Source organism: Lactuca sativa, chromosome 4 (genome assembly GCF_002870075.4).
Source record: "Lactuca sativa cultivar Salinas chromosome 4, Lsat_Salinas_v11, whole genome shotgun sequence".
Taxonomy (NCBI): domain Eukaryota; kingdom Viridiplantae; phylum Streptophyta; class Magnoliopsida; order Asterales; family Asteraceae; genus Lactuca; species Lactuca sativa.
This window is the reverse complement of record NC_056626.2, coordinates 247,841,896-247,864,509: the sequence shown is the minus strand read 5'-3', so window position 1 is coordinate 247,864,509 and position 22,614 is coordinate 247,841,896.

The following is a 22,614-nucleotide window of genomic DNA, read 5'->3' as shown; positions in this document are numbered from 1 at the left end:
GCTCACCAATGTGGTTGCAACATATATGGATTTTATGAATCAGGTTTGCCTGCTAATGCTCGATCGATCAATCATTGTGTTCATTGATGATATCATGGTATATTCCAAGACCATGGAGCAGCATGAAGAGCACCTTCGAGAGCTTATGATGGTTTTGAGGTTGGAACGGTTATATGACATGTTATCAAAGTGTGAGTTTTGGTTACGAGAGGTTCAGATCTTGGGACATCTCGTCAACCAAAATAGGATTTTGGTTGACCCGACCAAGATTGAGGTCGTGATGCATTGGGAGGTTTCAAAGTTTCCCTTGGAGATCAAGAGTTTCTTGCGTTTACTATCGACGATTTATTTAGGACTTATCCAAGATTATGGTACCCCTCCCTCATCTAATGAGGAAGGGCATGGATTTCGTTGGGGGCCGGATTAGCAGACTGTGTTGAATATACTGAGGTGGAGGTTATGTAAGGCCCCAATGTTAACCCTCCCCGAGGGTGTTGAGGATTTTCTAGTATTTTGTGATACATCCGTCACTGGTATGCGTGCAGTGCTTATGTAGTGTGGAAGAGTTATCGCTTATACTTCCCGGCAACTGAAGCCACACGAGGTTTGCTATCTGACTCATGACTTAGAGCTGGGAGCAGTGGTTTTCACTCTAAAGATTTGGCTGCATTATCTATATGGGCTCCGTTATACCATCTACACATATTACAAGAGTCAGAGGTACCTCATGGATCAGTCGAATCTGAACATGATGCAATATAGGTGGCTTGACGTTGTCAAGGATTATGACTGCGAGATTTTGTATCATCCCGAGAAAGCTAATGCGGTGGTTGATGCTTTGAGCCACAAGGCGGATAATCCCGCTACTAGGGGCCTATGTATGAGGATTTCTATTCATTCACCATTGTTGGATTTTAGTAGGGAGGCTCAAGCTGAGGGAGTCAAGAAGGAAAATTGGAAACAGGAGAGACTCAGAGGTGAGATTGACAGGTTTGCTACCGACAGTCGTAGATTATTGGCACGGTATGGATGGTTTTGGATGCTAGCTTTTGGTGGGGCCATGTAGGTTATGCTGGATGAGGCACAAAAGTCAAGGTTTTCGATACACCTAAGAGCCACCAAGATGTATCAGGATTTGAGGCTTAGTTATTGGTGGTCATACATGAAGAGAGTGATAGCCGAGTATGTCGAGACGAGTTTGACATGTCAGATGGTCAAGGCCGAGCACAAGAGGCCGCATGACAGGTTGCAACCATTGGAGGTTGCCATATGGAAATGGGGACATATTACTATGGATTTCATCACCAAGTTACATCGGATAGCTAAGGGATTCGATGTGATATGGTTATTGTAGACCGTTTAACCAAGGGTTCCCATTTCAAAGCTATCCGGGAGGGCTCATCGGCTGAGAAATTAGCCGATTTATATGTGTGAGAGTTCATGGCTTGGCATGGTATTCCAGTCTCCATTGTATCTGATTGAGATGTTAGGTTCTCATCTCATTTCTGACAGAAGTTCCACGAGGAACTAGGTACGAGGTTGAATCTCGACACTGTTTATCATCTGGAGACGGACGGTCAGAGTGAGTGGACCATGTAGACACTTAACGCCATGCTGATAGCTTGTGTCATTGACGTTAGTGGGAGTTGGGACTCCTACCTTCCCTTAACTGAGTTTTCATACACCAATAGCTACCACTCCAGTATCAGTGTGCCGCCTTTCAAGCTCCTCTATGGGAGGAAGTATCGCACCCCAATGTATTGGGGAGAGGTTAGTGATAGAGTCATGGGAACGACTGAGGTAGTTCTTAGATGACAAAGCTCTTCCACCAAATCAGATAGAGACTTCAGACAACTTAGATTCGGCATAAGAGTTATGTTGATAAGTGTCGATACGAGTTGGAGTTCCAGGTCGGGGACATGGTCTTCCTGAAGGTATGAACCTAGAATGGTGCTTTAGTAAAAGGTCAAGTTGGTGCCCCGGTATATTGGGCCATTTCGAGTAATATTTAGGGTTGGCAAGGTAGCGTACTGATTGGATTTCCCTGAGGAACTTAGCCAGATCCACAACACCTTCCATGTGTCTTGGCTTTGGAAGTGTGTGGATGATGATTTATTGGTGGTTCTCGTGGATGATGTTCAAGTTGATGATCACCTCAATTACATTGAGAGACTAGTGGCGATTTTGGATTGGAAGCCGAAGGCTCTACGCAACAAGGAAGTGAATTTGGTCAAGGTTTAGTGGCGGCATCGGAAGGATTCTGAATGGACATGGCAACCCGAGCCTGAGATGTTGCAGCATTACCTGGAGTTGTTAATAGCAACAGACTTCAAGGACGAAGTCTAGTTCAAGTGGGGAAGAATTATAACATTTCGATGATGAGATATTTTTAGTTTTCACCCTATATATGAAGATTAATTGCATTTTAACCCTTATGCATGGAAAAGGTTGCAAATAATTGCATTTTAACCCTTATGCATGGAAAAGGTTGCAAAGTGGCCCATAGTGGCATTTTTGTAATTTTGGGGGCGACCTCACATATGCTGGGCAAAAATTCCTGGTCCACAAGCCCTAATTTTTAGGGTTTAGACCCTATTTAAATATCAGTAACTCTCCAATGCTCACTCCCTCACCAGCCTCCAACCCTCATTTCGTCCATTGCAACCCTAATCTCTTGTAAGTGTTCCTTTGAGCTTGAAAATATGTGTTTGTGGTGCCCTTAAAGCAAGGAGAAGAAAGAAGCACCAACTTGGAAGATCAAGACCACATAGATCCAGTAACACCTCACCTCCAAGCTTCATTTTGAGGTATAATGTTTTGAATATGATGATCATATCACTAGATCTTGTTTATGTTAAAAGTTTGTGCTTATTAGCCCCATATTCTTGATTCTTTTGGGTATGAGCTGCCTTAGACCAAATGAGTTGTCCTTCTGGACGTTTTAGGGTAGTTTGAGTGATAAAAATATGATCTTGGCCCTTCTTCCTTTCACTCCATGCAAGTGTTGAGGGATCTTAATGGGTTAAGAAGTTGGGGTTTTAACTCTTGTGCATTTGCTAGTGATGCAACACCATAAAGTTTGTAACTTTATGTTGAAGGGCTTTAGTTTAGGGTGAGATCTGAGAAATGGACATAAAGGCTTAGGGGAACAAGTTCATAATAGAATGCTTAATGGAAGGTTTCGTATGTTGGGCATACAGATTGGTACGCTGAGCCTACTAGGTAAACCTCGTATTTCTGGTCAAGGGCTGAGTATGCCACGCGTTGAAGTTGGGTATGCCCAACGTACTCAACTGTCCTAACCAAAGTTTGACTTTTGACTTTTTTTACTTTGAAAAAGTTTGAACTAAGAGAACAAATCCATAAGAAAACTCACTACTCAACAAAATAAACTGTTGTCAAAACATTTTATTTATACACTCAAAACGACCGGTAACTATGACTACAGATGATCAAAAACTGTCAACAAACGGACACACATAAGATGTAATCTCAACCCAACGAGAAACCATTCCCAATCGAATGACATGTCCGCAAACAACCCATTACCACAAGCTATTTTTGGTAAATAGCGCCGAATTATAGATATCATAATATGATGTTTAATCCGATTTTTATTATGTTAATATGTAATTTGAATGTGTCGATTAAAAATACAGTTGTGATATAATTATATAAATATTTAATTCGTTGATACTCAATCAAAAGCATTGGTGGGGGATCTTAGCCATTCAAAATTGTGGGGCAACTACCATCTGATCATCTGACATCTCCTGCTTTTATTTACTATATCTGCATTATCTGGAGTTTTAATATGCATGGAATTTGTTGCTTTCTATATATAAGGCAATCTTATAATGTATAAATAGAGTGACTAGTTTTATTCCGTTTATTTTCAACATTAAAATAAATATAAAAAATTACGAATCATATGATTATGGAGTGACAATCTTGAAGATCATCATACGAGACTTTATTTATAATCTAATAATTCTATTATAAATGCAGTTTTCTATTAACCGTAACCAATTTTTTTATTAAATACTAAACTAAGTAGCTTAAATTTTGAAGGTTATAAGAAATGGGTACTCAATAATGTTAAACATATATGTTAAACATATATTTTAAATCGTGATTTTTCATCCGCTCCACCCAAAAGACATTCCCAAAAAGCGTGATTTCAATCCCTTCCCTAACTGCACGCATAACTTGCTTACAATCGTTCTGTTAATCGTACTACGAATAAACAGTCTCACTAGATTGTTTATGGGCGTAATTAATTTGATCACTCCACTTGTGCTGTACATATTGTTGATCATTTTAGTGTTGAAGGTGACAATGAGTCCTATCAATTTAAAAAGCTTAACCAAAATGTTCACCACAGATGGACATACATAATAAATAGTATGTGGATCGTGTCAATAGCAATCGCAAACGGATTGTTTTTCTTATGTGAATTCAGTTGAGGCGATAGAGGTTTCCCATCTAAAGAAGATCAATAGAAATGCTTAAATATAGAGTTTTCATGTCATTACAATATGTCCTCCATGTCCAACATTGCAGATTTGTTACCGTGGATTTGTGATATCCATGAACATGAAGACGTGAGGTCAAGTTAATTTTAAGAGGAGGATGATAATGTAGAGAGAAGAGTCATGATGACTGGGGCAGACGCATAATTTCACAGGAGGGATGTTACGCGAAAGTCACGAGTTACACGATAATAGAAAAAAAATTCGAAAAATTCTGAAAATTTTTACACTGCATACGCAAAAGTCAAGGATTGCACATGCTACTACCTGCCCTATACTAAAACCGCCCCTGACGATGACATCGATCATCGACCATGTTTATCTATTCTTTGTAGTAATTTGATTAAGATCTCGATAACCTAGGAAACATTTACATCATTCTATCATCATTATCAAACACTATTGTAGCTCCCCATCTTGACAAACTATGTTTGATGAAACCCTTATTCATCGAATTATGCAGAGTCATGAATTCCCTAATATTTGTCAGTGTTTAGATGTAAGTTGTTCATTCTCACAGGTGTCGTTTATATTACCGGATTAATATATATCTTCAGTGGCGGACCCAAAAAAAATTCTCAGGTATCACAAATTTTTTTACCACATAATACATAAACAGATTTTTTTAGAGTTCGGGTTAAATAAGTCGATTTGGTGGCCCTAATTTAGGATTTTTGTAATTGCTTATGACAAATTTGAAGCGCTGTAGATCTTATAACGGAAAATGTTATTAGTAACTTTATGCCAAACTTAAATCAAAGAATATTCCTTGTAACATCATAACGACAACTAGTTATTATTTATATTACAATTTATAGTGACTACTCATATTAGCTTTGAAGGAGCATATTTATTTCTTACACTCTCAACCAAAAGGTAATGCTCTAAGTTAAACCATACACACGCATCATATATTCATATGTGTTTTAGAGAGATAGAGAGTTCATACAACGTAAAGAAGTTATCGGGGCATACAAGAATTTAGAACTTACGATGTAAACCACGAAATTACTTTCCTAAATCCACACCATTACCTACCGATGGAATGCGAAAAAATAGAATTAGAATGACCAAACTAAAACTAAGTATATACCATGGTCACAAATATTATATCAATTAATTTATTATATGTATATAAAAGATATAAATTGTAACCCTGTTCTGGGTCATTATGTGATTCAGGACCGTGGACCGGAAGTCGATTTTATAAAGGCTTTGGGCCTTAAGGAGGCAAAGTTTAGTCCTTGAGTAAGGAGGTAATGGTGGTTGAGAGATCTGACATTTGAATTGTGTTTTGGGCCGAAGAGTAAAAAAAGGAAAGTCATAGGCCGGGGCCTTACACGAAATATGGACTTTCTTCGAGAAGTTTTAACTCCAAGATATGTAGATAATATTGTGGGGCTCTTCAATACCTTTCTGTGGATATAAAGAACGCCAAAATCGGAGTTGAAACGAAGAACTTATAGCAGTTTCAATCTGGTGCTGGAGGTAGTAGTACGTTGGGCATTCTAACTGATCAGGTCGTGTTTCAAGAGCGTATACTGGGCGTACCATTTGATGCGTTGGGCGTATGCGATCAGATGTGAAACCCTAAGTTGAGGGTTTTTAGCCCTATTTATGCTCCTTAACTCCCCCAAACCTTTTCCATTCTTAGTCTCCACTCCTTCAATGTCCTCCCATGAAACCCTAACCCTATTTTGAGCCTTGTGAGCTAAAGAAGGTGTTTTTGAGTGCTTTAGAATGTGCTTGGTGCATCTTGGAGAAGAATGAACTCATTGGAGAAGTGTTGGTCGCATTGCAGCTTGTAGATCCAGAATTTGTTCACATTGATCTTTGTTTTGGAGGTATAAAGTTTGAATCTTGATAATGCAATTGTTACATCTAGCTAATTTTGAATATTATTAGCTTTTGGTCACTTTAGTGCATGAAGTTGAGATCTTGAAAGTTTGTGACCTTGTAATGGATAAAGCTGGAAACTTCATCCATCTAAAAATAATATTGGTTCAGATTGAAAGGTTGGAGACTTAGACTTAATGGATTAAGTTGAAAAAGATGCAATTTTTGTCTCTTTAAGACTTAAAAAATAGATCTTGGTGGTTTGGACCATTCTAATGGATAAAGTTGGAAACTTTATCCATTATGGAGCTATAAGGAACCATAAAAATGTGATCTTGATCCTTCTATCCCTTCCATGCATGAGTTATGATGTCTTAATGGATAATTAAGTTTGGGTTTTGGCTTTTAGACCTTTTCTAGACATGGAAAGTCATAAAGGTGGAAGCTTTATGACATAGAATGATGTTATGGGACTAGATCTGAGTGTTGGATGAAAGGTGCCATCTGACCGAGTTAATATGCACTTAATGGAAAAGTGCCATATGACTGAGTACGTTGGACGTACCTTTAAGTACGTTACACGAACTCGTATAGGGTCCCCAATTCTGGACGGTGAGTACGCTATGCGTACGAGCTACGTACGCTGGGCGTATTCAGGATGAAGTTGATTTCTTCACTTCTTGACTTTTTCTTACGCTGAGTATTGACTTTTGACTAAGTTTGACCTTGGGTCAAACTTGAAGATTTTGGGCTACTGATTATGATTTTATCTGGTTCTCGTGTTAATGGATTCGACGGTGCAAGCAGTGCAGAAAAGGGATCGTATCATAGTGTTTTAGAGTTATTCGATTCATGTGGGTTTTCTCACTGTGCTTCTGGAACGAAGGTACCAATGTCTGCCCACTAACTTGTGTATGTAGGATGCTTGTTGTCTTTGTGATTCTTGCATGTTTGTCTGTGTATATATGTGATGACCAGCTGGGTCTTATTTTTTGTTATTATTATATATGATATTGTGTATACTAAGACCTTGAGTAGTCTCCCCAGTTTCTTAGAACACATTGGGTGTGCTGTTTGCCCACTTAGACTTCGTGTAGTCTCTAGGGTTGCTGATAACTCACCCGACATGCTATTTTCCCACTAAGACATCGGGTAGTCTCTAGGGTTGCTGGTAACCCATAGTTGTTTATTGGTGATGTTTTGTGTGTGGTAATTTGGGGAACTTGCTAAGCTTTGTGCTTACGCATCGTGGTTTACATGTTTCGGGTTTTCTTATATTAGAGGAAGGGCACGGCTCGATTGCATCGCATCTATGGGAGAATTGTGTATATGATAACCTTTGACGATACTTTGATAAATGTTTTGAGTTAAATGGTTTTATCTAAGATGTTCGTACGTGTAATTGAATAAAATACTTAAAATTTTAATTGATAATTTTTGTCTAAATTTTGGGATGTTACTAGTTAGTATTAGAGCCTTGGTTTGAGGGCTTCGGGCATACTATCGGGGTGTGCCTGAACTCAAACTCAGGAATTTGTAAAATTTTCTAAAGGAAAATGATTTTCTAAAAGTTTTTTCTAATAAAAAGGAGTGCGATGCGTGCAATCAGCCGAGCTCAAATAAGTATTTCCAAAATACCTATGGGTGTTTTATGATTAACATTTGATGTGAGTATATGCTGATTGCATGGTAGATTACGGCTCAGGATCTGCTCAATGTTACATGGTAGGATGCTTGATTAGGAGAGATGCATTTATGCCTATTGTGTGAGTTAGTAGTAATGCACGCTAATGACTAGAGATCTTCAGGAGCTTCTGTGATAGAACTGTATATATATGTAGTACTTTTAGTTCTAAAAGCTTGTATGTTGCTTTCTTTGTGTTTTTTAGGACTCATATTGATGTAATTTAATTATTGCATGAATATGTTAAGTTACATGCTGCAAAGATTAAATAATCTGAGAATAATTTATTTGGCCGTATTGCACTACTCTTGTCTGAGTCTAACCATTGTAGTGTTGAGTCTTTTAGTCGAAGTATAATTTCGGTTTGTTGCAGGTAATTGTATTCATGAAATAGTTAGCTGAAATTGTGGGAGTCCTTCGGCAGCTGATGGCAGGGTGAGGTGGGAATCCTAGGAGAGCCTAGGAAGGGCTTTAGTGCGAGTGATGCGTTGTCTATCGGATTTTGGAGGGTATCGTTATGAGGAAGTGACTTGGAGGATTCAGGATGATTCTAAGTAAAGTATGGATAGGTGTGGAAGGTAGTATTAGGCATGTACTACTAAAAAGACAAGATTCGTACTTGAATCAAGGAAAGTCCCAAAAATTTTAAGGGGCTCGTGGAGGGTAGGAACATTGTTTGACACCATGAATTCGTTGCAAAATTCTAGTATTTATCAGTGTTTCAGTTATGGATGTCCGGGAAGAATATGGGTTTGGTGATTGTGGCCATGTCAGTTTGCGGTGAATGGTGCAAAGCTAAATGAGTAGTTGATTTCGAGGTCTTGGGGGCCTTGCTTGGGGTAGAGCCTGTATAAGTCGTGGGACTCAAGGAGGGAGTGGTTGGGACGAAGGGGTTGAGGATTTCAGCCGTGAGGTTGAGTGATCGGCCGATGGATTATGATGTCATTTTCTATGGGGAGGATTTTGTCCTTCTAGTTTACTTTGTTGAGGGGGAGAGAGAGAGCGAACCAGTGGGGGAAACTAGATGGTTGTGATATATGTGACATGGGGGGAAATGCACAAGGGGATCCTTATTGTTTAATCGCCTCGAGATATTTCATATGTGGAAAGAGAGTCATTTTCGTAGAGACTGTACAAGATAGGGACAAAGGCATGCCTTCTGTGATTTCAGTTAGAGCGTGTTATGGCAGGTTGTTCCAGGTGATTAGGAGAAGTGAATCAGGAATGACAACTTTCGTTTTCTATGTGGCACCTTGACTGTGAAAATGATGCCTACATTTTTATGAGTGATTCCCAAGATGATGTGATGGTTAGGAGTTCAGAGGCGAAATGTGTGGTAACCTATTTGTTTCTGGATAGAGAATTTGTGCTATGAATGGACTATCAGAGTTAGTGTTTATGCATCTACATGGGGTTCTTGATGAAAGAGGCAGTTATGACTAGGATGTTTCTGAGGTCTCCATCTGACATTCAGAATGTATGTGAGTTGCTGGGGCGTTATCTAGTAGATTATCTTGCGTTGTGTTATACATTCCAGATACGTTCCGTTTGGTGAGTTCTTGTGCTACAACTAAAGATATATGGGACAGGCTGAAAGAATCGTATTCCACGGATGAAGATCTGAAACATTCGATACAAACTTTGTTGCTTTCTGAATTTGGTGATTTCAAACAGAAGCCCGAATAGAAACTTTTTCAGGCTTTTGATCGCTTTAATCATCTCTGAAGTATGATGATAAAACATGGGATCGAAAGGAAGGTTATTGAACAGAAGGTCACATTCATGAACGGTCTAAGACCTGAATGGATGGCAGTCGTGCTCACAGTTAAGGCACATGAACAGTTTAAATCGTATTATGTAGCACAACTGGTGGGAATTCTGAAGTCGCATGAAAATGCACTGTCTAAGGAAACGAACGTGGTTTCCAGTTTGGGTTCGTTAGCCCTTGTTTCTAAAGGGAAAAATTATGTTGAAGAAGAAGAAGAATTGGATCTTGCTGACTACGATCTAACCGGTGAAGAGTATGCCCTGATGGTGTCCAACCCTAGAAAGTTCATCAAAAGAAAGTTCCCAGCCAACAAGAACCGAAACTGGAAGGGAAGTTACAGCTCTGAAAAAGTGAAGGAGGAACCAAAGATAGGTTGAAAGTCAGAAGATTTGATTGCCATTATTGTGGAGGCAAGAATCATTTTGCCAAAGACTGTATGCTGAAGAAGAAGAAGGCAGAAAAGATAGATGAGGATGATGAGGTAGCGAGCCTCCTGAGAAGATTGGAGGAAATCAAGAAAAGAAAATCAGTTGCTAAAAATAAAACTATGAATGCTTTGATTGTACAGGATACAGGTAACCGTGATGAACTCGGTGGAGTTGAAGTATGGTCCACGGATTCAGAGGACGAAGAAGTAAGAAAACCCACTCATGGAAAGGCGATGTTCGTGAAATAAGAACCTGAAGCAGGAAGGTGTTTGATGGTGACCGATGGAGTATCTCAAATGAGAGGATATACAACTGATTACGTTGAGCAAACAAAAACTTTGAAGTCTATCAGATGGATGTAAAGTGTGCCTTTCTCAACGGAGAACTTGAAGAAACTGGTTACGTTGAGCAAACACCAGGATTCGTGAACGAGAAGTACCCAGATCACTGTTACATTCTTGACAAAGCGGTATATGGCCTAAAGTAGGCTCCCGGAGCATGGTATGAAACTCTCACTCGATTCTTAAAAATGTCAAAATTCAAACAAGGTTTGGTTGACCCCACCTTCTTTCATAAGAGAGAGGGTAACCACCTTATGATAGTCCAAATTTACATTGATGACATCATCTTCGGCTCCACGAATCCCAGCTTAACAGCTGAATTCAGGAAGTTAATGGAAACTAAATTTGAGATGAGCTCAATGGGTCCAATTAACTTTTGCCTTGGCTTAAACATTAGACAGGGACCCGAAGACATTTTTATCAATCAGGAGGTATACACAAAGACATTGATTGCTAAGTTTGGCATGATGGGAGACTCCAGAGTTAAAGTTCCAATGGCTTTTGGGACAAAGCTTACACCTTCGTTGGAGAAGCCAGTCGCGGACATGACGCTTTATCGTCAAATGATTGGGTCACTAATATATCTCACAGCCAGCAGACCTGACATCATGTTCTTAGTCTGCTATTGTGCCAGATTCCAAGCTAACCCACGCGAACCTCATATGCAAGCTGTGAAGAACATCTTTCACTATTTGAAGTGAACCTCCTCTCTCGGTATGTGGTAGCCAGACAACTCAGGATTCTTTGTTCAAGCCTTCTCAGATGCTGACTTAGGTGACTGTGGATTAGATAGTAAAAGCACCACTGGAGGATGCCAATTTCTCAACGGTAAATTGGTTAGCTGGCAATAAAACAAACAAACCCGTGTTTCTCTCTCCACTGCAGAAGCTGAATACATCGCTGCAGCATCACGCACATCTCAAGTTGTATGGATACAAAGTCAGCTTAGAGATTAAGGGCTGAACATGAAGAAAATCCCTCTATATTGCGACTCTGAAAGTGCAATTAGGATTTGTCACAACCCAGTGCAACACTCGAAGACTAACCACATAGCACTGAGGTATCACTTCATCAAAGATCACGTGGAAGATGGCAACGTGGAAATTCACTTCGTAAGGACAACTGATCAACTGGCAGATATATTCACTAAGGCTTTACCCGAAGCAAGTTTCAACAAAATTTTGCAAGGCCTAGGAATGATGGAAGCAGAATCTGTACCAAATTCGTCTTCGCTCCAATAAATGTAAGAAGCGAAATAGAGTGAACCAAAATGAACCGAACGTTCGATCTATTTCGGGTTTGGCTCGACCATGAACCGAAGGTATAATCTATTTTTTTATAAATTTCCTATGTTTCCCTAGATGCATGTTGTTGCATGATTGACTAAAGCCTCTATAGATTTTGAGTGAAGCCTTAATAACATGATACATAAAAATCATGTTTCCCCAAACAAGGCTGTTATATTCACTCTAATCATGAGCTACCTTACTCTACTCATATTAGGCTTAGATTTTTCTGCTTGGTCCTTCTTTTATAGCAGAGGTACATTCGCTTCTTATCCCACCTATATCATTTTTCTTCATTACACTTCATCTCACCAAAGTAACCCTTGAGACTCTCAGCATTAACCACCGAGGTTTATGGTTATACAAAAATATGTGTTAATGATCTTAGTTTCGTGTCACTACGTACTAAGTGAAACCCACAATTCAACACCATTAATGAATTGACGGTACAACATCACTATGTTACAAAGTTTTTTTTTTTTTTGAGATTTCTCACTTGTCCACCAATCAATAAATATATTCTCTACCTACTTGTTCAACATATCACATCGATCTCACAAGTACTTCATTCAGTTTTTGTTTTATATCAAGTATCGATATCATGAATTGAAGCGAAAGCCAACCTTTATAGCCTTAATTAAAAAGATGTCTTTCAATACTTCATAACAAGTACTTGATCGTTATTTATTGGGAAGCCACACAAGCACTTTAAAGTTTCTCTTGACTTTGAAGGAAGAGATTCGTGCCTAGAATCAGTTGCTTTACTGACTCAACAAGACATCACTTAAACCCTCAAAAAGTTTATTTTATTTCTTTACCTTTCACACTCTATGCACGAAAATCTTTGATTTTCCAAAAATATGGTTCTATTAACGATGACATAATTTTTACAGCTTCGTTTCTAAACTATTCCACTGATCGATAAAGATAAAGGCGATGACGATTCATGTGAAATTTGTGGGAGACGTTTGGGATAAACTTAAGGCTGAGTCAGCAATTATCCAATCATTTTGATGATTTGAAAAATCACTTTTTATGGAATGGCGTGTAAAAAGGAAACGTCCTTTCTCTTTCCTGTGTCATCATCGGGTATGAGAACTGTTCACTCCGTCACATCAGGCATGGTTTTCACTTACAAATTCTCTCAAAGGAATAGAGCGATTTCTCTCACTGCTCACCTTCTTCCTCTGAAAGCTTCAACAATGGCAGAATCCTCTTCAGTTCACGATACCTCTGTTCACTCCAACCTTCTCACAATCAAACCTCAACAAAACCTGATCATTGATCTTACTCCCTTCATCTATGAACTCTACATGTTGTATGTTGTCGAATGTCTCAAGTACTCGCATCTTGTCGACGCTCTATCAAAGGTTGAAATTGTTCCCATTTCCTGCCTCTCACTCATATACTCAACTGCTTACTACGACAAGTTTGCTGAGAGGATTCACTTTGAAATCCACAACGAGAAGACCTCTATCTCCAAGAACCGCTTCTGTGCCCTAATTGGTCTCTCTTAAGAACTAACTTTGGTAAACCCTGAATCGATAACTACTGGTTAATTGTTCTCTATGTTCTACCAAATGGGGTACACTGAAACCCTAGCAACCATTACCAAGTTCAAGAAGTCCTGCCTTCCTCAATGGAATGGCCTCTTCACTCTCCTGTTCAAAGGACTGTCTGAGCGAAGCGCCAGCTCAGATTGAGCAAGCAATTCATTTATGATGGTGCTTTATGGGTTGTAACATGGGATTAATTTGGATTATGGGACCATCATATGGCAACAACTGGTTCAAATCTTGTATTCTTCATCCATACATTCATAGATCTCATGTGGAAGGTACTGGTGCATCATTACAAAGTGGGCAATGGATCGTCTCCACGTTCTAATCATGGCAGACTCTCTTCTCTCCTTTATCGCCACCTTTCACACCACAAAGATAATCGTCACTGATCCCACTAAGTATTCCTTCATTGGATCGATCCCTGAAGCCATGCTTGCCTGTGTGTCTCCCGCAAGCATTGTTCTTCTAGAATACAAGAAGCATGCTTCTTCGGGTCCAAGGGAACTCAAACCAGCCATGGTTCGCTCCATTGAAGAGGCTGACAAGCCAGCCAAGAGGGGAAACAATACAGAGACACAAAAGGAGGCAAAAGTCACAAAACCATCCAAGGGTCAAACTGTTGGATTAATGTCTAAGTCCATAACTATATTTGGTAAGACTTGACCCGACCCGGCATGGTCCATTTGGGTTGCATACCATCATGCACTTGAATGAGAGAAATAAGACACTTATGGTTATTAATATATTATAAGTTCTAGTATATTAATAATAAGAATAATAAGATTATTTAATTAGTATTGATCAAGAATTAATCTAGGATTAATTAAGTGATCAAAAGAAGACTAATTAAATATATGGGTTGATTGTGTAAATCATCCATACTTGTATAGTGGGCTAATGCTCCATGGATAATCAAGTTGGGCTAAAACCCATAGGATGGTCCATGGATGCTCCATGGTGTATTTGTACCCATGGATCCAAGGAAATGGAAAGCCATGACAATTAAGAGTTTACCCTAATTGTGTAACTATATAAGCATCTTATTATTGAGGAAAAATCGGCCACTAGAGATAGTGAAGAAAGGGCTAGCCGATTTTGAAGAGTGTAGAATTCTCTCAAATCATTCCAAGTGTTTTGATGATTGTGATTTCATTTGAGGTGTCACACTTGGGGCACTAGGCACTCAAGCTTCATGAAGACTTTCTACATCAAAGAGGTATGTATTCTATCTTGCTATAGTCATTGTTTTGTATGCTAGATTAGGATAATACCTTGGAAGTTCTTATTTGCATGTATAATAGAGAAAACATAGATCCAAGGTATTTAGGGTTGCATGTACACTTAGGAAGTGTTAGAATGCTCAAAACCCAACAGTGGTATCAGAGCCACGGGTTGTTTTCTGTTATATTGATGCAAATATTTTATTTTCAAAGTTGAAGAAAAAAAAAACCATGAAGTTTGTCAAATTTTAAGATAATTACTTGTTCTTGTGAAAAACTAATTATTTGTAAAATTTGAATAATTTGCTTTATGAGTTGAATTAGGTCAAATTTAATAAAAGATAAAATAATATGATTATTTTATTAGTTTTAAAAGTTTGATCTAAAGAGTTTTATTTTTTGAAACCTCCATAAGTTATGGATATGAAAAGGTTTTAAAAAAAAATTGATTCAAAGTTTTTTTGGAGTTACAAAAGTTGGTGTTAATCCAAATTAATCTAAGAATTGATTCTAAAATGTGTTTTTGTAACTTGTCCTCAAGTTATATGAAAAGTCACATTTAAGAATCATAAAACTCATAAAAATTGGCAAAGGTTACAAAAATGAAGAGTCTAGTTCTAATTAAATGGTTTTATGACTCCATAACTTGTCCTCAAGTTATGGAGGACCAAGAGTCTCTTCATTTAATAAAATAAAATAAAATAAAAAAAAGGTGTAACCTTAATTAATTCCATAAGTTATAAAATAAAGAAAAGTTAATTCTTTTATTAGTTTAAAGTCTTCCATAACTTGTCCTCAAGTTATGGAACTTGAAGAGTTTTTGGATTAAAACTACTTTAAACACATAAGTTATGGAATTAATTAGTTTTGAATAGTTTCAAAACTTGCCCTCAAGTTTTGGAATTTGTAAAGTTTTCACTTATGAATACTTTAATTCCAAGTTAGCCCTTAGAATTTTAAAAGTTAAAATTCAACCCTTATACTTTATAATATTATAAGTTAATAATATATATATGTATAAGAGTAAAGTCAGTCTTACCGCTAGTACGCCTCATTCACGAAGCCGGTCTATAAGGTGGGTATAAGGTTGTTGCCTATAAAATGGCAACTTAATGGGTGTCCACTCTCACCCACCGCTTGCTTGACTGGTGGAGGGTCGTTAGCCGAACGGGTTTGACAGGACTAGAATTCTCCCTTCATTAAAAGTATTAATGAAAAATACTAAGTAACTAAACTCTTAATAATACCCAATATTAGTTACTTAGGAAAAATGTGAATAAGGTGCTAATCCATGAAATTACACTTTACACTTTGTCTAAGTCGTTAGTGGAGCGTGTGTGGTTAACCGGCACACTAACTTGGACTTAACAAGGTAGGTAAAGGGTGACTTAATATTTATCATAGTATCGATGGAGCGTGTGTGGTTAACCGGCACATCGATTGAGGGGTAATTTATTAAGGGTACCAAGTGATTTGCATGGTTACTTCACACCTTGTTTTGTGATCCTCGGCATCCCAGTCACAAAACCTGAAGGGCACACTCGAGATTGAAACATGCCTTTGAAAAGTTCAATGAATCTCAAAGATCTAGGAGTTTCAAAACCAATTAAAACCTAATAATACATTTCGTTTATCTTGGTGGAAATTGGTGAATCGTCATTCACCTACCTTCAAATATTTTATAGCTTGGATTACGGCATACCTCTTCTAAGTTATAAAATAGTTTGTTGGGTCCTAGCCTTAATATTTCATATTGGGTGTCATATTAAGGACTTTAAATCACTTATGATCTTCCCAAATCTCTTGAAACAAGGTTTCCTAATGAAGATGATGTCCCATGGATATCATACTTCTTTCTCCTCCTCCAATTATTCTCCCTAACCCACAAGTTCTTGAAAAGTTTAAGGTCACTCAAGCCCTATTGGCAAGGCAAGGTCTAGGTGTGAGCACATCTTGGAGATGTAGTCACATATTGACAAGCCGGGAGAGTTGGGTGTCAAAGTCTTGAGAAAGTTGGTGGTTCAATCACTTTCTAAGTCACATAGTAAGTTCCTTTGGGACACCTATGAAACAGACTATGACAAGACCCTTAATGATCTTATCTATTTGTTAAGATCAACTTCCTTAATACTTGATGGACATTGACAATAGTGACACAGGAAATCCAGTAAAGCATTCTCTTCCCAATGGAAAGGGATCGGCCATAGTCAATTCGGTTGACCAAATGGTAAAGAGAAAAGCTAAGTCTGTGATAGTCCTGTGTGTCTTTATCAAAGGGTCCATATGTTTATATTGCCAAAGAAAGGGGCATTGGTTGCGAAGCTGCCAAAATTTACCTAAGGATGTTAAAGTCAATAAGTTTGACTCTACTTCAGGTAAAGTCCACTATCTAACTCTGTTAAGTTTCTATTCTGAGATTCTTGATACATGATGTGACTGGGTCACATGGTGATGTTTTAAGAATGAAAGAAAAGTGAAGAAACTTAAAGAAAGAATATGCTGAATCTGATGGCGTAGATGGATTTCTATCGCGTAGTTTGAAGATCGGATTCTTGAGCTACTTCTTAGGAGTTATGAGATATTGCTTAAGGAATAGATAACAACAAGTTTTCATATGGATTGTAAGGATAAGTTTTTCCGCAAAGTTTTAAAATAAAAGAAAATTTTTTATTTTATTTATTTTAAAATATCCTTACAATGGCATTTGAGGAAAAATTGTTGCTTATATGATTCCATTAAGAGCAAGAGTGGAAATATGAAATTGATTCTTTCATTTGTGGTAATGTCTAAATTTACCAAATAAGGAAAGATTCTCATCACCCAAGTTTCAAGTGGACCGGAACTTGGAATCATGCAAGTTGTATAGCATGATGAATGAGAACTTTCAAGTTTTGGAAAAATTAAGATTAATTACTTATTCACATGGATGTGTGAGTCAAGTAATGGACTAAGGGATCGAGTACATAGTCTTGTTCACTGATTTAGTCCACCACAAAAGTTTGATAAGACTATTCGGCATAGTTTACTAAAGCTCAGTAAATATGATTATACTTACAAGCTTAAGTGTAACTCTGAGACATTGGAAAAAAGGTTCCAATGTAAGGCAGAGCGAATAAGAAGAATCAAATTAGGCAGAAGGATAAAAGTCTCTCAAATCTGAAAAGATAGGAGAGTACTTTAGTATCAGTTTTGTGATCATCTTAATGATTAAGAAACCATATCACAATTAGTTCTCTAAGGAAATCTTAGTGCATTCTTATGACTAAGAAGAGGGATCTTGAATTGTTGAAATGGTTAAATCAAGAAGATGAGTCATACTTCGTTCCAATACAAGTCTTAGAGTCATACTCCAAGATTGTAACTTGAGTGACATGTCTCAAAAGAAGGTTTAAAACACTTGTCAAATGTAAGAGTAAAAGTTTTCTACTCTTGTACATTTGAAATTGGTAAGTTGTGATGTTTTGGATAAAACAAAGACCAACTTAGGCCAATTGTGTGAAGTGTTTGTCTTGATTAGAATCCTCACTATCTCTTGGATATTTGACAAGGGAGTCTTATAGGTCAAGAGGACAGTGGGAGTCTTAAAGGTCTTGAAAGTCTCAAGAACTAATCAAGAATAAAACCTAAAGTTCTTCTCTAGCACACAATTTGAGGTTTATAATCTATTGTGTTGACATATTCTGTGCCCATTCCAGTTAAAGTTGGTTTTGCATATGAGTTCTTAGAGTTCTCAGTTTGTTGCATAACAACTTGGAAGCAATGGCAGGCCCTTGAGCTGCCAGGTGGCAAGAAGTTAAGATTGAGTTCAATCCATATGGTTTTGGATTTGTCATTATCTTTGTCTTGTGATTATGGTTTGACAAATTCATATGGGTAGGAACTCATACACCATATAAATCTAAGTGTCATAAGGTTTCTCTCCGATTCATGAAAATGATGGTGAGGAAACGCTTTCACTAAGTAGATTTTACGAAGATATCAATTGTGTTATTTGCATTTTCAAAAGTCGTTAGTGGACCGCGTGTGGTTAACCGGCACACTAACATGGACTTGTGAGAAATGGCAAATGCCTAAGCAATTGAGACCATGATTACGGTATCCCTTTTCATGGTTCTTGAAATTGCTTAGACACACAGGTGAGCTATCTACGGAAAGGGTGTATGAATCTAAATTTCAGACTGTCCAGCTGATTTCTGAGTACATGTCAAAGCTAGTGGGAGCATAAGTGTTATGCTAATAATCATCATGTTAGTGGGAGCATGATAATTATGATAAGTATTGCAAGTTAGCAATGTTAATTATAGAAAACAAAAGTTTCAATTGGGAAAAAGTTGTTTTGCTATAATTAAGGGAGAGGAAATTATGCTTCATCTCAAATCTATAAGCTTAGATCGTGAGGTTTTAATCATTTAGTCAAGGATATATATGAATTTCATGTTGGAATGGCTCAACATAAGGAAATTCTGTATATGGGTCCATTATTTGCGTTCTAAAATTCGATTATGATTACGGCATCCCTTTTCATAATCTGAATTATGAGAACTTGGCAAATTGAAATGGAAATATTATAGCAAAAGACTGGTTTAGTCTTTATGTAAGACATCATGAATCGTGTCCCATATGCTTCGGATATAGGATCGATTACATGTGCTATATTCATCCGTTCTAAAATTTTTCAAATGCCTGGGGCATTAAGAAGGGAAAAGGTTTAGAACTGGATATGACTAAAAGGATTAAACAATTGTCGAGGACAATCTAAGGTTTACCAAAGATTGGTTGCTCAAGGACAGTTGGAAGTATAGTGATAATTCTGGAAGGACCATATTGACATAATCTGTAAGGAGGCAACTCTTGATCAGAAGTAATAGTCAAAATGGAATCTGGAAATGTTTCAAAGTTAGAATTTCAATCTGTGTAAGATTAAGGAAACTTAATGCAAGAAGGATATTTCCAAGGAGTTGATCTCCTTTGGAATTCTCTGTAATGATTGTTGCCAAGTCTTTATGACTTTGTGCATAATCATTGCGAGAGGATCAATGCATATAAGTTTAGAATCTAACAGATTTCAGTAAATGGCATGAAGTTGGAATTCTTGCATTTGCAGTAAGGATTTGGGAGTGTGAAAAGAGAATCATTGAAGTAATGTTCAATTGATCTAGTTCACAAAGTAAAGATCATAGACAAACATAGTATGCATACTTCGTGTGTGGCATGACTAGTGTTTAGAAAAAAAAAACATAGTGTACATGCTTGGAGCATGGGACAACTATTGTTTTAAATTCAAGAATAAAGTTGATAGCTGAAACAGTATACAATGAATAATGTGTAATCATATGGTGATAAATAAAAGGTGTTTTATTTATATTCATAAGTTCTGAGACCATATTGGATTCAATTATTATTGTGTTTCACTTTGCATGTTTTGACTTCCCGAATAAACTGGGTTATTCTTCCAGAATGACTAAGTTATTCAAACCATCCACAGTCGGTCATATTTTGGAAGTAGATATGAATTAAGACTGTCATGATGGGTTGTAGAGGTCTAAGGTGTTGGACAAGGCTACAACAATCATGAGTGCTCATAAGTTCTGAGTATTGGATTCAACCCGCGCTCATTGGAATCACTTCATGGATTTTATCACGAGTGATCATGAGACGATAATATCTTATATTCTTCAAACCTAGAGATATGAGTTGTTACTATGAGTTGATAGTACATTGATAGCACGAAAACGCATTTGGTAACTCGGTGCTATAAAACGTGCCTTTGTGTATGATTCAACAAGTAGTAGAACAAGCCATATGAGTCGAAGTTTATCCGTTCCTTTTACCTTCGGGATAAAAGCGATATCTGTGGGCCCCTCGATGATTTGATGATGACAAATGGAAGTGCTCGGCCGGGCCAGGACTGATTTGATTTGTTCAATTAGTCAGTTGTCATAAATCGGAAATCGGGAAACAACAAATGGACAGAGAGAATGATTATAATCCATGTCTCAGTCCATATGATATCTAGAATGGAGGAATATATGATCCCTTATCTAATGGACAAGTCACTGACAAAGGTCAGAGTTCATCTACAAGGTCAGAGTTCGACAGAAGCTTTTGAGAGCTACGATTTCCAGTTGGTTCCTGAAGTCATACGCAATAATAGTTTTAGACTTATCCAAGTGGGAGACTGTTGGATTAATGTCTAAGTCCATAACTATATTTGGTAAGACTTGACCCGACCCGGCATGGTCCATTTGGGTTGCATACCATCATGCACTTGAATGAGAGAAATAAGACACTTATGGTTATTAATATATTATAAGTTCTAGTATATTAATAATAAGAATAATAAGATTATTTAATTAGTATTGATCAAGAATTAATCTAGGATTAATTAAGTGATCAAAAGAAGACTAATTAAATATATGGGTTGATTGTGTAAATCATCCATACTTGTATAGTGGGCTAATGCTCCATGGATAATCAAGTTGGGCTAAAACCCATAGGATGGTCCATGGATGCTCCATGGTGTATTTGTACCCATGGATCCAAGGAAATGGAAAGCCATGACAATTAAGAGTTTACCCTAATTGTGTAACTATATAAGCATCTTATTATTGAGGAAAAATCGGCCACTAGAGATAGTGAAGAAAGGGCTAGCCGATTTTGAAGAGTGTAGAATTCTCTCAAATCATTCCAAGTGTTTTGATGATTGTGATTCCATTTGAGGTGTCACACTTGGGGCACTAGGCACTCAAGCTTCATGAAGACTTTCTACATCAAAGAGGTATGTATTCTATCTTGCTATAGTCATTGTTTTGTATGCTAGATTAGGATAATACCTTGGAAGTTCTTATTTGCATGTATAATAGAGAAAACATAGATCCAAGGTATTTAGGGTTGCATGTACACTTAGGAAGTGTTAGAATGCTCAAAACCCAACACAAACACCCAAGAATCGAAAGTCAGACAAGGCTGCTCCTTCACAGCCTAAGCAGAAAAAGTAGAAGAAGCCCACTCGGAGACTCATACTTCAATCCTCAAGCGATTCAAACTCAGAGTATGTTCCTCCTAAACACAAATCTACTGCTCCTTCAGAATCAGAAAGTGAAAGTTCTGATGAGGAGGCTTCGGGTCGTGGTGATACCCCGCCTCACTCACCTACCCCAGAAATACATGTTCGCTCCCAACCCCCTTCTCCTCCACCCGTTTCTGTACCAATCTCAATCCCTTCAATTTTTCCTATCTCTACCTCTCAGACATGAACCACTATTCCCATCCCTGATCCAATCTTCATAGAAACTACCACTACCACAACTACTAAGGGGGCTCATTCTTCAGTACCTACACCTCCTGTCACAACCGAACCACCAGTTACAATCGAACCTCCTATCACTACAAAACCATTATCACCTACCCAATCCACTGACACCACACCAGTTCTTAGTGGTGAGGACTTGGAATTTGATTCTACTTATTTTAGTCCTTACCATGTACAAAGTGATGAAGACAAAGATGCTCCTGTAACCAAGAGCCATCTCAATGCAGTCAATGACAAACTCGATCAACTGCTTTCCTCCTCCTCCACTGGTGCCTATTCAGACGCTGCTCTCAAAGCTTTGCTCTCCTCGGTTGTCCAAGAACATAATGCCTCTCTCACTTCTGCAGCTAAGGCTATTGAAGCCTCTTCTTCCTAATGCCAGAAGGCCTCCCTTGCTATTCAGGCTTCAACGAAGGAATGCAAAGAAGCGACCGCAAAAGTCGATAAACTAATTTCTGAGGCTCGTCTCTTTTTGGATTCTTTGCAAGCAGCTAGTCAAAAGAACTCTCAGACCGTCAACGCTTCGGTTGATAACCTTCAGCGCTCACTTCAAGCTGAAAGGTCCAATCTTGAAGCTGCTCGTCAAGCCATCGAAGTTGCCAATGCCACTCTGCATGATAATTTCAATGCTCGTTTGACTCAACT